The sequence below is a fragment of the Salvelinus alpinus genome, chromosome 4 (genome assembly GCF_045679555.1).
Source record: "Salvelinus alpinus chromosome 4, SLU_Salpinus.1, whole genome shotgun sequence".
NCBI lineage: Eukaryota > Metazoa > Chordata > Actinopteri > Salmoniformes > Salmonidae > Salvelinus > Salvelinus alpinus.
In genome coordinates this window covers 45,241,165-45,255,793 of record NC_092089.1, presented here as the reverse complement: position 1 = coordinate 45,255,793, position 14,629 = coordinate 45,241,165, and the positions used below count along the sequence as shown (strand labels likewise).

At 42.0% G+C, this 14,629-nt stretch overlaps 1 protein-coding gene across 4 annotated transcripts in view; it reads left to right on the top strand.

Annotated features, from left to right (window-relative positions):
* The window catches only part of LOC139573692 (semaphorin-6D-like), a 122,379-nt gene that overhangs the window by 10,559 nt on the left and 97,191 nt on the right, over positions 1–14,629 (top strand). For 3 of the 4 annotated variants that reach the window (XM_071397447.1, XM_071397448.1, XM_071397445.1), the window contains exon 2: positions 8,584–8,688. The exons of the other annotated variant lie outside the window; for it this stretch is intronic. The gene's annotated coding sequence lies outside the window, so the exon portion shown is untranslated. The remainder of the gene's footprint in view (positions 1–8,583; positions 8,689–14,629) is intronic. 4 annotated transcript variants of the gene reach the window in all.

The following is a 14,629-nucleotide window of genomic DNA, read 5'->3' as shown; positions in this document are numbered from 1 at the left end:
GCCTCGTCTCAGAGAGAGGAGTGAGAGAGGAGTGAGCGATGGAGAGAGGTACAGTAAACCGGGTATATCTTTAGTCACCTAATTTGAAAGGACCCAAATAGCCAACACAGCGGAAATGACCCCTACATCCCACTGTCACACTCTAAACATGGTTCCATTACCTACTACTATAATCACAGTCAGTGTCCGTGACCGCTAGATGGTCACAGAAAAAAGGTTCCAACAAACAGTATCTCAAGACGCTTGTTTGATTTGGAAAAAGTGCTAAGAAATGTCTGGTTAGATGTCCCACACCACCGCCATGAACTACACATCTCCCATAGTTTGTCCCATTTCGTCTTTCCCTTTTCTTATTCGGAAACACTTCTGGGTGCTAATGGAGTCGGTAATGGTGAGAGACTGACTGAGCTCTGAGGGACATATATCGGACACTCAGGTCAGTGATTGCATTGAGGCGACCATTCACACAGAAGACCTTTTTAATTATGTTCTTTTAATTAACCAGCTAGCATTATGTCTATGTCCATTTGTCTACCCGCTCGCCTTGGCAGACTAGGCTGAAATACGCAGGCATTGTGTTCACTTGGCTTCCGAGGTCCCTGCCTCCTATATCTTCCATTCAGTCAAAACAATTTTTCTCTCTTTTTAGATTAGCATGATAATACCCCACGGGGGGAGGATGGTGAGGTGTCAGCACAGGGTTGCTAATCACATTAACCCTGTGCACCGCCTGGTTATTATTATACTAAATGCACCATTGGTTAAACTAACAGTCTGAATTCCGGCATTATTCTCCAATATCAATGGGGTAAGAAAGAGGGAAGGAGCACAATGGCAAATTGTGGGCTATGTCTTGCTCCCTGGTGTCCCACACTATTGTTCCATGGATCTTTCCCCAGGGTAATTATGCTATGCTAATACCCTCCCCTTGGTCCCCAGTTATACCAGCAGCAGGGTTGTTCAGCCTTCATGTTTAGACTGTACTGTGTCACGTTGTTGTAGATAGTGAAACTAGAGCGAAGGTAATTTAAAAAAAAATCTATTAATTGTCCTCCAGTGCCAGCCCTGAAACATGAGCATATCCTGAACTGTTTCTCAGACACTCTCTGTGGGGGTTTGATGGGAAAATCATTGGCTGAGCTTGTCGCCATGGTTTCAGCATCAGGGTCAGGTGTGGGTCAGACCACCTTGAACTCCTCCGCTGGATTGATTGTGTTGGCCTTGACAGGGTTAGACCGCTGCTCCTCCCCTTGACACGAGGACTTTGTTAAAACCTGACACAGGCAGCACAGACAAACCCCTGTCATGGTCTGAGGAGAGCCGGGTGAGGTCAGGGGTCAGGAGTTAAGGTGGAGTTGTGGCTTGACCTGAATACTGATTGATTTTCTTAGGGGCTATCTGGGGAAGGAGGCCATGTTAGGGGGGAATGAGGGAGGTCAGGTCATTTACCTTAACCACTGTTAAGACATAGAGTATGGGAATGTGGTGAAGGAATGGTGAGAGACGAGTAGTCACAACATGCCTCTCCCTTCTGCTGGACTGTGTGTGTGCTCCTTGTGATTTCACTCTCACTGACCCACAATACTACACTGACCCACAATAATAGACAGCTGAGAGGAGGAAGGACAGTTACAGGGTACTCTGTGTGCCCGATGAACATGTTCTTGGTATTCCGTAGGAATGCTCATCTCTGTGGTCAGTTCTTTTAACATTTGATGTAGAGCTGAAAAACTCCCTTGCTAGTCTTGCATTTTCTCCTAGTGTTTTGACAATGGGATGACATGCACAAAAGAGCTCTAGGGTTTAGCTTGAACTCAACTGATGATATTTGGATGATCTTTGAGTGGCAATTTGTTGCTCACATATGGATGGTTCTTGATGCATTTCTAGAGGAAGGGCTCAATTATCTGCCCAAAGTCTACATTTTAATTGACCGTTTTAAATGTCTCTCCTCTTCTCAAGTAATCAAAGATATCATCAACATTGTCAGAACAGAAATTCTGGCACGCTCGCTTTAAGTAGTTTGAGGTGGTCCGTGACATTAACCCGCAAACCGCTGTTACTACATATTTGCTAATATTGACTGTAACAGAAATTAGGGGAGCTTGAAACATACGCTTGATCAACGACCATTTTGGAGCCCCTGCGTTAAACCTTCAAGGGGAGGGGTTGGACAATGGGCACCACCCGCGGTGATATGGTGGTCCACAGCTGTAGATGATCCCAATATCTTAATGCCGAGCCCTGGTCCTGATCCGGGATAATGAGCAGCTAAGTCTTCCCGCTTTAGTCTCTGTGATTAATCAAACTGCTGCCAGGTCAGACACAGGGTTTGGAAGAAATCTGTCCTCTCCTAACCGCCATCCCTATCCTTCATCTCTTCCTCCACTTGGCGAGATCTGAGATCTGTGGTTGTTGTCATTTGTGTTATTTTGCTGGTTAATGAATCTTTTCTGGTTCCTTTGGAGATGTGGTTGTGGAATCTCCTCTTTCACTGTTGAAGATCCATATTCAGAATCGATGCAGAATCGCACATGCTCATGTCAACACATGTTAACATGCAGGTGTCTGAAAAAAGTTGAATAAAGTTGCAAATAAAACAAACATCTTGTAAAATGTTTCAGCTGCCAGAGTTGTACATGATTACGTACCAAGTTGTGATTACGAGCAGTGGATTGTGTAACGGTGTTTACATGTTAACTCAGAGTTGACAGGAAGCCCAGGCTGGCCAGTTTTGTTACCTTAGCTCTGGTGGTGGAATCATTCCTCTACTCATGTTACCCAATCAGAAGAGATTATACTAGCACCGTTATCTCAAAGCCCGCTCAGATCTTTTTTTCCTTCCAATTTACATTTCTGTTTTTTCGTTTTTTTAGGTGTTTAGCTTATGCTACTCTTATGCTGGCTTGCGTATCATACTTTTAAATTGAGACAATTTTCTTATTTTTTGAAGGAAAATAAGATTGAGCTCCACATACAATGAGCCTTGAAAGTTTACTGAACCCGACAGAAGCTTGCTTTTTCCCTTACTCCAGGAAAATATATTTAGAAATTGCATTGACGAGTTGATCGCAGTGCACCAATCAGATAGTATGAGCATGATCCTAACAGGTGGCTTATTGATCTGTGGTGTTGATTAAACTGTGCGACCTTCCCCTCCTCTCCGAAGGAAAATAAAACACATAGCCCTACCCTCTAAAATACATCTACTGGACATTTGGGAGCAATTTGAAGTCTGGGACCTTTTAGTGCCTTGGAGTTAATCATGTTTTGCTGTTGAACTTGAAATGGAATTTGGTTTCCACTGCACACAAGCGTTGAATATGTTATTATTTTGTGTTCTTTCCCAGGCGGTGCTTTGAATTCTGAACTGATCCATTACAGCTCTTACAGATGGCAAGTACCATCATTCATCGATCAACATTTTGCTACAGGCCAAAAAAGAGCAAAACAATAGTATATTGGCCAGAAGCCCACGCATATCACGCAACCCACAAATAGGCTGTTATTGATACACGACAGTTTAGATTTTCTCTCTTTGTGCTCTTGGCCTTTTTCTCTCATACTGGGGGCATAGAGAAAATAGAACAAAGTACAAATGAACAGAGCTATTATAGAATTTGAGACAATAGAGGAACCGGTGTTAGCATGTGGCTGCCAGCTGGTCTGTTTTTTTTTTTGTCCAGTGGCTTATTTTTAAGTCTTTACAGGTTGAAATACCTGATGTGTTTTTGGGGAACTAGGTCACATACCTGACCTTGACCATTTGTCACAATTAGCTTTGTCTAGAATAGATAAGGTCCTAGTGTTGGATTTAGGCCAATGGTCTCTAATCATGGCCCCAAGAATGTTCAATGGCAGATGATTTTGACCGACCAAGTTCAGTCTGACTATAAATAGCCACTGCAATGGGAGGGAAATTGCACTTTCTTGAGGCTCTGCTGAATCGACTGGCAGAAGGAATTTTCCAGAACAATGACCAGGTTAATGTGTTTCCAAAATGTGAATTGTGATTGATGGCCCTCATGTTAATCAAGGTCTTGTCCCGATTTGGGATTTCTGTAGTGTACATTTTTGTGGCCAAGGACTTGGATAACCCTCATAATATGCTATAATTCACAACATGAACCGTGCACTGCAAGAGCATGGAAATGCTCTGGCATCATTTAAAAAATTGGACCTAAATCTAGGTGTCAGCCTATCCAGAGGAACAAAATCACTTGCGAAACCAACAGATTGTTCTTTTTCATTGTTTGAAAGATATCTTTGCCATATTGTCAGAGTGGAGAATTCAAAGAAAGAAATCAAAAGCTTTCTCTAACCACTCTGTGCTGAAAGGGGAACTGGCAAAGTGAAGTCTAATTCTCTTTAAACAGATTGCCAGAACAGATTGTGTTCTGAGATGCCCTGTGATTTGGCCATCTCCAACTCTCTCTAGGATTTGTCAACAGATTTTATTCATAATCTGCCCATTATAAATGTACACTAAGTGCACTTTTGTTAACTTCCCTTTTTATGAATAGAGAAGAATCTGTAAAGAAACTTGTCCTCTTCTGCTTCGTTAGTCAATGGAATTTCTCTTCTGACATCTTAAACACAGGACATTTAAACGTCTTTTTGTTTGTTAGTTTTTTTGCTGCTGCTCTGGTTATTTCCAGAGTACTTTACAGTTGCATTGGTTGTTCGGGTCTTTCCTTTACTTCAATAATCATTGTTTGCCTTCCACTATAAACCTGGCTATAGTATTGAGTTTTTTATATATATTTATATATATATACACACACACACACACACACACACACACACACACACACACACACACACACACACACACACACACACACACACACACACACACACACACACACACACAGTTGAAGTCGGAAGTTTACATACACCTTAGCCAAATACATTTAAACTCAGTTTTTCACAATTCCTGACATTTAATCCTAGTAGAAATTCTGTCTTAGGTAAGTTACGATCACCACTTTATTTTAAGAATGTGATATGTCAGAATAATAGTAGAGAGAATGATTTATTTCAGCTTTTATTTCTCTCATCACATTCCCAGTGGGTCAGAAGTTTACATACACTCAATTAGTACTTGGTAGCATTGCCTTTAAATTGTTTAACTTGGGTCAAACGTTTCGGGTAGCCTTCCACAAGATTCCCACAATAAGTTGGGGGAAATTTGGCCCATTCCTCCTGACATAGCTGGTATAACTGAGTCAGGTTTGCAGGCCTCCTTGCTCGCACACGTTTTTTCAGTTCTGCCCACAAATTTTCTATAGGATTGAGGTCAGGGCTTTGTGCTAGCCACTCCAATACCTTGACTTTGTTGTCCTTAAGCCATTTTGCCACAGCTTTGGAAGTATGCTTGGGGTCATTGTCCAATTGGAAGGCCCATTTGCGACCAAGCTTTAACTTCCTAACTGATGTCTTGAGATGTTGCTTCAATATATCCACATCATTTTCCTTCCTCATGAAGCCATCTATTTTGTGAAGTGCACCAGTCCCTCCTGTAGCAAAGCCCCCCCACAACATGATGCTGCCACCCCCGTGCTTCATGGTTGGGAATGTTTTGGAGCAGTGGCTTCTTCCTTGCTGAGCGACCTTTCAGGTTATGTCGATTTAGGACTTGTTTTACTGTGGATATATATACAGTGGGGAGAACAAGTATTTGATACACTGCCGATTTTGCAGGTTTTCCTACTTACAAAGCATGTAGAGGTCTGTCATTTTTATCATAGGTACACTTCGACTGTGAGAGACGGAATCTAAAACAAAAATCCAGAAAATCACATTGTATGATTTTTAAGTAATTAATTTGCATTTTATTGCATGACATAAGTATTTGATCACCTACCAACCAGTAAGAATTCCGGCTCTCACAGACCTGTTAGTTTTTCTTTAAGAAGCCCTCCTGTTCTCCACTCATTACCTGTATTAACTGCACCTGTTTGAACTCGTTACCTGTATAAAAGACACCTGTCCACACACTCAATCAAACAGACTCCAACCTCTCCACAATGGCCAAGACCAGAGAGCTGTGTAAGGACATCAGGGATAAATTGTAGACCTGTACAAGGCTGGGATGGGCTACAGGACAATAGCCAAGCAGCTTGGTGAGAAGGCAACAACTGTTGGCGCAATTATTAGAAAATGGAAGATGTTCAAGATGACGGTCAATCACCCTCGGTCTGGGGCTCCATGCAAGATTTCACCTCGTGGGGCATCAATGATCATGAGGAAGGTGAGGGATCAGCCCAGAACTACACGGCAGGACCTGGTCAATGACCTGAAGAGAGCTGGGACCACAGTCTCAAAGAAAACCATTAGTAACACACTACGCCGTCATGGATTAAAATCCTGCAGCGCACGCAAGGTCCCCCTGCTCAAGCCAGCGCATGTCCAGGCCCGTCTGAAGTTTGCCAATGACCATCTGGATGATCCAGAGGAGGAATGGGAGAAGGTCATGTGGTCTGATGAGACAAAAATAGAGCTTTTTGCTCTAAACTCCACTAGCCGTGTTTGGAGGAATAGAAGGATGAGTACAACCCCAAGAACACCATCCCAACCGTGAAGCATGGAGGTGGAAACATCATTCTTTGGGGATGCTTTTCTGCAAAGGGGACAGGACGACTGCACCGTATTGAGGGGAGGATGGATGGGGCCATGTATCGCGAGATCTTGACCAACAACCTCCTTCCCTCAGTAAGAGCATTGAAGATGGGTCGTGGCTGGGTCTTCCAGCATGACAACGACCCGAAACACACAGCCAGGGCAACTAAGGAGTGGCTCCGTAAGAAGCATCTCAAGGTCCTGGAGTGGCCTAGCCAGTCTCCAGACCTGAACCCAATAGAAAATCTTTGGAGGGAGCCGAAAGTCCGTATTGCCCAGCGACAGCCCCGAAACCTGAAGGATCTGGAGAAGGTCTGTATAGAGGAGTGGGCCAAAATCCCTGCTGCAGTGTGTGCAAACCTGGTCAAGAACTACAGGAAACGTATGATCTCTGTAATTGCAAACTAAGGTTTCTGTACCAAATATTCAGTTCTGCTTTTCTGATGTATCAAATACTTATGTCATGCAATAAAATGCAAATTAATTACTTAAAAATCATACAATGTGATTTTCTGGATTTTTGTTTTAGATTCCTTCTCTCACAGTTGAAGTGTACCTATGATAAAAATTACAGACCTCTACATGCTTTGTAAGTAGGAAAACCTGCAAAATTGTCAGTGTATCAAATACTTGTTCTCCCCACTGTAGATACTATAGATACTTTTGTACCTGTTTTGTCCAGTATCTTCACAAGGTCCTTTGCTGTTGTTCTGGGATTGATTTGCACTTTTCGCATCAATGTACGTTCATCTCTAGGAGACAGAACGTGTCTCCTTCCTGAGAGGTATGACGGCTGCGTGGTCCCATGGTGTTTATACTTGCGTACTATTGTTTGTATAGATGAACGTGGTACCTTCAGGCATTTGGAAATTTCTCCCAAGGCTTGTGGAGGTCTACAATTGTTTTTCTAAGGTCTTGATTGATTTCTTTTGATTTTCCTATGATGTCAAGCAAAGAGGTACTGAGTTTGAAGGTAGGCCATGAATTACATCCACAGGTACACCTCCAATTGACTCAGGCTAATTGACAAAATTTATCAGAAGCTTCTAAAGCCATGACATCATTTTCTGGAATTTTCCAAGCTGTAAAGGCACAACTTAGTGTATGTAAACTTCTGACCCACTGGAATTGTGATACAGTGAAATAGTCTGTCTGTAAACAATTGTTGGAAAATGTACTTGTCATGCACAAAGTAGATGTCCTAACCGACTTGCCAAAACTATAGTTGTCTACACTGTATTTCTGATCAATTTGATATTATTTTAATGGACAAAAAAATTGCATTTATTCAAAAACGAGGACATTTCTAAGTGACCCCAAACTGTTGAACAGTAGTGTATCTCTCTCTATCGCGCGCTCGCTCGAGAGATCTCTATCTGTGTATACTTTTTTAAATTACTTAAACCAACTGTTTGGAAATTATAATAAGCCTTCATTCATACAGTTTCTTGACTGTCCAGTTCGCTAATAATCACTGAAAAAAAATGTAGTCAGTCAGGGAGCACAGAAAGTTTAAAAAATGATGTATAGAGGACAATTGTTTGCAAATTTTGACGGCGAGGAAATAGGTTGACCGACACATAATTATTATGCAAGGTTGGTACATATCACCTTCTGATATTATTGATCTGCTGCATCTTGTTTTTATGAAATAGTCCACTCGTTAATATACTGTAATTGTGTCGGTGTTCAAAAGGAACTTTATGTAGCAGATAGGAACCCTGCTTCACAATATATTAATTGATGCATGACAGCGGCAGAGGGATTTGATTGATGTGACATGCAGGACCTCCGAGGTGTGAAAATCTTCATTTGCTCTAAAAGACGTTTTTTTAATTAAAATGACCAAATAGAGCAGACGTTGTATTTCTTGCCTAGACCATTACATATGGTGCATGTCTAACTGTAAGTCACTCTTGAATTTGCCCATTTTAAATAATTCCTATTCTTGTTTTTGTTTAGATTGTGGATGTCTTCACTCGGGGTGGCGATCCTAACCAGCTAGTGCCAATCATCTATCCGTCTCAGCTGGCTGAATCTCTGCAGTCAAATTTGTCGAAAGTTAAGGTAAGAATGCTGTGAATTTTAATTGCAATGAGATTAATTTTGATTGGGAGTTGTAGCTCTGGCTATGAACTTTCTTCTTATTGTTTGATCTTTAATAATTCTGGATAAGAGTGGTTTGATAGGATAGGGGCAAGGTCTGCTGGCTGGAGGAACCCAGTGACAGATTGATAAATGGAAGCATTGTGAAAGGTTATTAAGCCACTTTTTTAAATTCCTGTAATGACCTATATTATTCATTAGATTTTATAAAATATTTTAATCAATCTACAGAGCTGAGTCATTTTCATGAGCAAATGAAGGGGGTAACTCCTCTTCATAACTTTGAATTATCCTTGCTTTTTGTTTTTGTAGAAGTAGATTAGATGTATATTATCATGTTATGTGTTTATTAGCATGATAATAGCAGATTGAGGTATAGGCCGTGATGGAAAATGGCTTAAATTGCATGATGGCCAACCCGCCAGTTACGCGGGTATTGAAAAAACAACTGCATGGATTCCCTCATCCTGTCTGGTCTGACAGTCCCTGGCGACCATAACCATGGACAGTAGAGGACAGGGCCAAGGTGTGCTGGTGACAGGCCATCCCACAGGACGGGTCTAAACAGATGGTTGGCCATATGCAATCTAGCTGTGACCTTGGACCAATTTGAGGGTAGAACCTGTGCAAATGTTTAAAAGAAGATGTCCATGATATCAGTCTAAGACCCATTTTACAGTACTTTGTTATTGTTTGGTGTCTGTTAGTGAGTGATTTACATTTATTTTACATTTTGAGGACATACAGGCATACTTATAGCAATTTCTGCACCCTCTATCGCTTAAACCGCAGCTTCTCAATAATTCCCATCTCACCTGCCACTTGACCATCCAGGGCTCACAGAGGAGATGCCCCAACCCTGGCCCAATTCAAACAGCCAGAAACAGAGTGAGAGGAGCCTGGGGAATGACTGCCACCATCAGCCCAACACTTGCCAGCCCTGCTGAGTGATTTAAGAGCGGTGAAGGGAGGGGCAGGACAAGCGCTGGATGTGCGATTGGGGACCGGGGGTGAGGTTAGAGGTGTCAGGCATATAATTGGGGTGAGGAGATCTCGGGGTAGATAGAGAGAAGCTTTATTAAGTCAGTTGAACTCCGATGTGGCCCGTCCACCTCGCTTTCCCACACACCCACACATACAGGCCAATCTTCCATTTCCACAAGAGACTCTGTTCAACAAAGACATAGAGGGCAAACTCCTCAGGCTCCTTTCAATCAGAGATAAGACAAAGACCTCATTAATCTACAAACGCTAGTGGGAAAGCTATCTATGGTCATGTGTCCCAAATGGTTGTCTGCTCCTCTGACACAGTTCTAGTTGAAAACATATGCTTCTGTCAGATCTGTTTAATGACTGATTAGTTCATATGCAAGCGTGTTCAGTAGTTTCAGGGCTTTTTTATTTGTTTCAAAGCCAGTTTGACACGACACTTTTTCAGTGACGTCGTCAGTTGGATGAGTGTGTTTTTATTTTCTTCACACAGTAAATGCTAGATTGTTAATGCTCGGTCATTGAAGTCCCCCCTTCGCTCAGGCTCTTATTCTGCCGTGCACTGTAGAGGCTTGTTTTCAAAGCCACTGTCAAGGAGAGGGACATTGACAGCCTGGACACAGCTCTCTTTTCCTGAGAAAATAGTTTAGACTCTGAGCAGCAAAACAAGAGAAAGTTCATGGAGAGAGGTCCCGGGCAGAATTAGCTGCCTCTCTTAGTTTCTCCCACTACAAATTGGTTTCCGAGGAACTCAAAGAGGCTGGCTCCTTGTGTTCTCTGCTTCCTTAGTAGCTTGTTAATCCCCAGCTCTGTCCGGAGGGGAAATGCTTGCGCACACACTACCCCCCAAAAACGACCCCCTGTCCTCCTACCCAATCCTACAGGGATTTGCTAATCCTCTGCCTGGTCATGGTGGGGAGATTGCTGGCTTTTCAAAGCCCGTCTCTGGCCAGACTTCAAAGTCACAGCGATACAAGACTTGAGAAAGTGGGCTCGGTGAATGAGGTCTGCTGCGAGCAAACCTGCTCCGAGAGTCACCTCAAACGTTACCTATGCACTTTCCCCAAGGCAACACAGAGAAGTTCAGTCTCGAGGTGATGGCTTTGTTGATTGGGGTACTGGGTGGGGGATAGCTGGTTTGTCAGATGTGTATGTGGAAGCCCTCTCTGGCCATAACCTGTGAAACCTGACAGAAGGATGGCAGGCCAGTTATGCTATTTTTCGCAATTTGAAGAGCTGCTGCCAAATTGAAAGTGAAATGCAGGGGGAAAAAATGATATGTATAGGATGTATCGTGAGTCAGGATTTTGGCTCTGGATATATTAATTGTGAGACATCTCACTGTTTATAATTCTACAGAATACTGCTGCTCCTTCGCCAAGAATCACTCCAATTACTACCATGTACATTCTTTTTGGGTCTTCATACCCAGTTAGATTCTCAGATAACAATTTGCTTGATTAGAGCAGCAAGGATTCATGCCAGTTTTGTAGGATTTTCAGGGTCATTGCACTTACTATTTTTTGTGATCAACAATAGTTTAGTTTACTGTCTTAACAAGCCTGTGATAATTTTTTTGTATGCATTTTGCAGAGTTTTCTATTCAGCATCTGTCGCCCTTTCTTATAAATAATTTAACACAATACCATACTGGTTATTTCAATTGGCATGACTAATCTTGTGGGCTTCAAATTCAAAGCATTTAAGTACAAATGTTTGTGCCCATGTGCTTGTTAGTCCGACTAAGTGGAAATCCAGTTTTCTAAAATATTTGTCCTCGTTTTGTCTTCCTCTTGTGTTATTTGTCTCGTTACTTAAATGTAATCAGAAGTCTTTGTTGCTTGGATGGTTGAGAGGGCTTGCTCAATTTAAACCTTTGATTAGAATAAAGGAATGATTACAGTGAAGGAACTGCTTACTCCTGATGTTAACTTGCCTGCTCGCTTGTTTAACGAATGCAGCGTGCCCATGCAAACTGGTAATTAGCTTAAGTGGACTCCCCGGGTTCCGGATTATGCGTTTTGCCTTCCCGACCAGGAAAGTGCTGGGATGTGTGGCGAGAGGGATTCAGCCCTAATGCTCTGAGACAGCTTTGCCCTGGGCTAACCCTGTGTAAGAGGTCAGCAAGGTTCAGTAGAATAATGAGGAGGTTCTGTTAACTACGGATACATAAGAAGATGTGATTTTGCAATTCATTGAGCTTATTCAATTAGCAAACCCTAGCCTATTATTTAGTGCAGATCTTTCTCTACAGATTGATTTACATACCTTTTACCTCTTTGTGATAAAAATACTTGATTCCTAGGTCAGCTTTGAAATGTCAGAAATATGACTTGAAACATCTCGATCAAATCAAAATGTATTTGTCATATCCTCTGAATGCAACAGGTGTAGACCTTACCTTGACATGCTTACTTACAAGCCCTTAACTAACAATGCAGAGGCAGTTTTTTTAAGTAAGAAAATATTTGTTAAAAAAAATATCATAAACTAAAGTTTTTAAAAAAGTAACAATAACGAGGCTATATACAGGGGGTACGGGTACCGAGTCAATGTGCGGGGGTACAGGTTAGTCGAGATAATTGAGGTAATATGTACATGTAGGTAGGGGTAAAGTGACTATCCATTGATGATAATATACAGCGACTAGTGTTACTGTGCTTTACTGTGCTGTATTGTGTATCAGGGCTCTATGCTTACCTTTTTAACAAGGAGCATGTGTGCGCCTAAGTTGAAAAATGTAGGAGCACACAAATACATTTAGGAGCACAATGAAAAATATTTTTCAAGTAACTAAATTATTTCTTTGTAGTAATGGTGCAAGCAAGACGGTCATGAATCTGCACTGTGTATTCTCAGTAGCACTCATGGGCTGCGGTCTAGTGAAGTAGTCATTGCAACAATTATCATCTGGGTGATTTTAATTTTATACAATTCTAGGTGTACTGGTGCTCCTAAATATAAATTCCAGGTCGCACAGCAAATTATTTAGGCACATATGCGAGTAAAATGGTCGCACTGTAGAGCCCTGTGTTTTGGAGTGTATTCTGTCCAGGGTCCCCAAAAACAGTGCCTACCCTTTTGCGGGGTGCTGGAGAGACAGGGTGTATTGATCTGGTCCATGAGACGGATGGTTTATGTGAAAGACTGATACTGTAAGCAGCAATGGACTTGGAGATGTCTGCATAATGTGGAAGAACCAGTCTGATCAGCGATACTGACAGGGGAGCAGGGCTCTGAGATTTACAGTGGCAGGTTGTTGTCCACTGAGCTGGGTTGTTTTTCCTCCTCCTTCATCCCTTCTTTATCTGTCAAGGGACTTCTGGGTTATTACAATGTGAAGACTGTTGGCATTTGCAGTAGATCACAAAACCCCCAATCAGAATTTCTCTTGCTTTCTCTTGGAAAAATACATGGTTTTGTCCAGTGAAGCATTTGTTAGCGTTGAGGGGGATGTTTACTGGTAATGGTATCATGCTGTGACTGCTGCAGCAGGCTACAAGTTCTATCTCATTGACTCTCATATTTAATATATATATATATATTGATGTTTATAAATTCCCTAGGTACAGCATTACATGGATTGCTGTATTAATTACCAACGTATGTCTTCTAAATAGGTAATTGCAAGCAGTTTGCTGGAATAGAAATGCACTCTGCTTGTGTTTAATGGAGTTTATTTATATGGAAGTACTTCAGGCCCATTTCATCAATAAATAGACAATAAAATAGTTGCTTTCCCTTACTTGACCTCGCCACATTTCTTTGACTCCTCCCATTTCAGTTCCATTAGTACTTGGCTGTACATTTCAAAGACATTTCCCACGACATTTCCCAATTCCGTGTTTTATAATGCATTTCATTATCTTGTTCCCTTTTCTACCGAACCACGACCTTGCATTTTAGCAGCCCGTTGAGTTTGTAGTGCAATCCAGAGCTTCCCATTCTTATCGCAAACCTTCCCTCCCCCACTGCCGTTTGTCTGTCCCATGATGAATGACCTCTCTATGGATGCCGACACCGGTGGTTTGGACATGGTCACTAAACCTCTTGGTCCGGAGTCCCCTCCCCATACTCAATATTATCGACATGCTCATTCATAGCCCTTGCTCCCTGTGTGGGTGGGTGAAATGAGTTCATCTTCATTCCTCTTCCACCAGGGCCCTCGTCCCTTCTTGCATTCAATATCCAATTCCTTCCAGATCATGTACAGTGCCTATAGAAAGTCCACACCCACTTGAAGTTTTTTCACTTTTTGTTGCATTACAAAGTGGGATTCTTTTTTGTGTGTGTCATTGATCTACACAATACTCCATAATGTCTAATTAATAACAATTCAATCACAATAAACTTGTCATTGCATAAGTATTCACCCCTGAGCAAGGCAGTTAACCCACTGTTCCCCGGGTGCTGAAGACATGGATGTCGATTTAAGGCAGCCCCCCGCACCTCTCTGATTGAGGGGTTGGGTTAAATGCAGAAGACACATTTCAGTTGAATGCATTCAGTTGGACAACTGACTAGGTATCCCCCTTTTCCCTTTCCTTTCCCTTCTCTTTGTTTAGGCAAGCCTAAAATTAGTTCAGAAGTGGCTTAACAAATCACATAAGTTATGTGTTGCATAATAGGGGTTGGCATGATTTTTGAATTATTACCCCCTTCCTCTGTCCTCCATACACACAACATCTAAGGTCCCACAGTCCGGTATTGAGTTTCAAGCACAGATTCAACTACAAAGACCACAGAGCTTTCTGAAATGCTCAAAGAGAAGTGCAGTGATTGTTACATGGGTAACTAACAACAAATCAGACATAAAATATATATTTTAAGTGTGGTGAAGTTAATAATTATGCTGTGGGTGATGTATTAAACCACCCAGACACGTCAAAAATGTAGTTGTCCTTCTGAACTG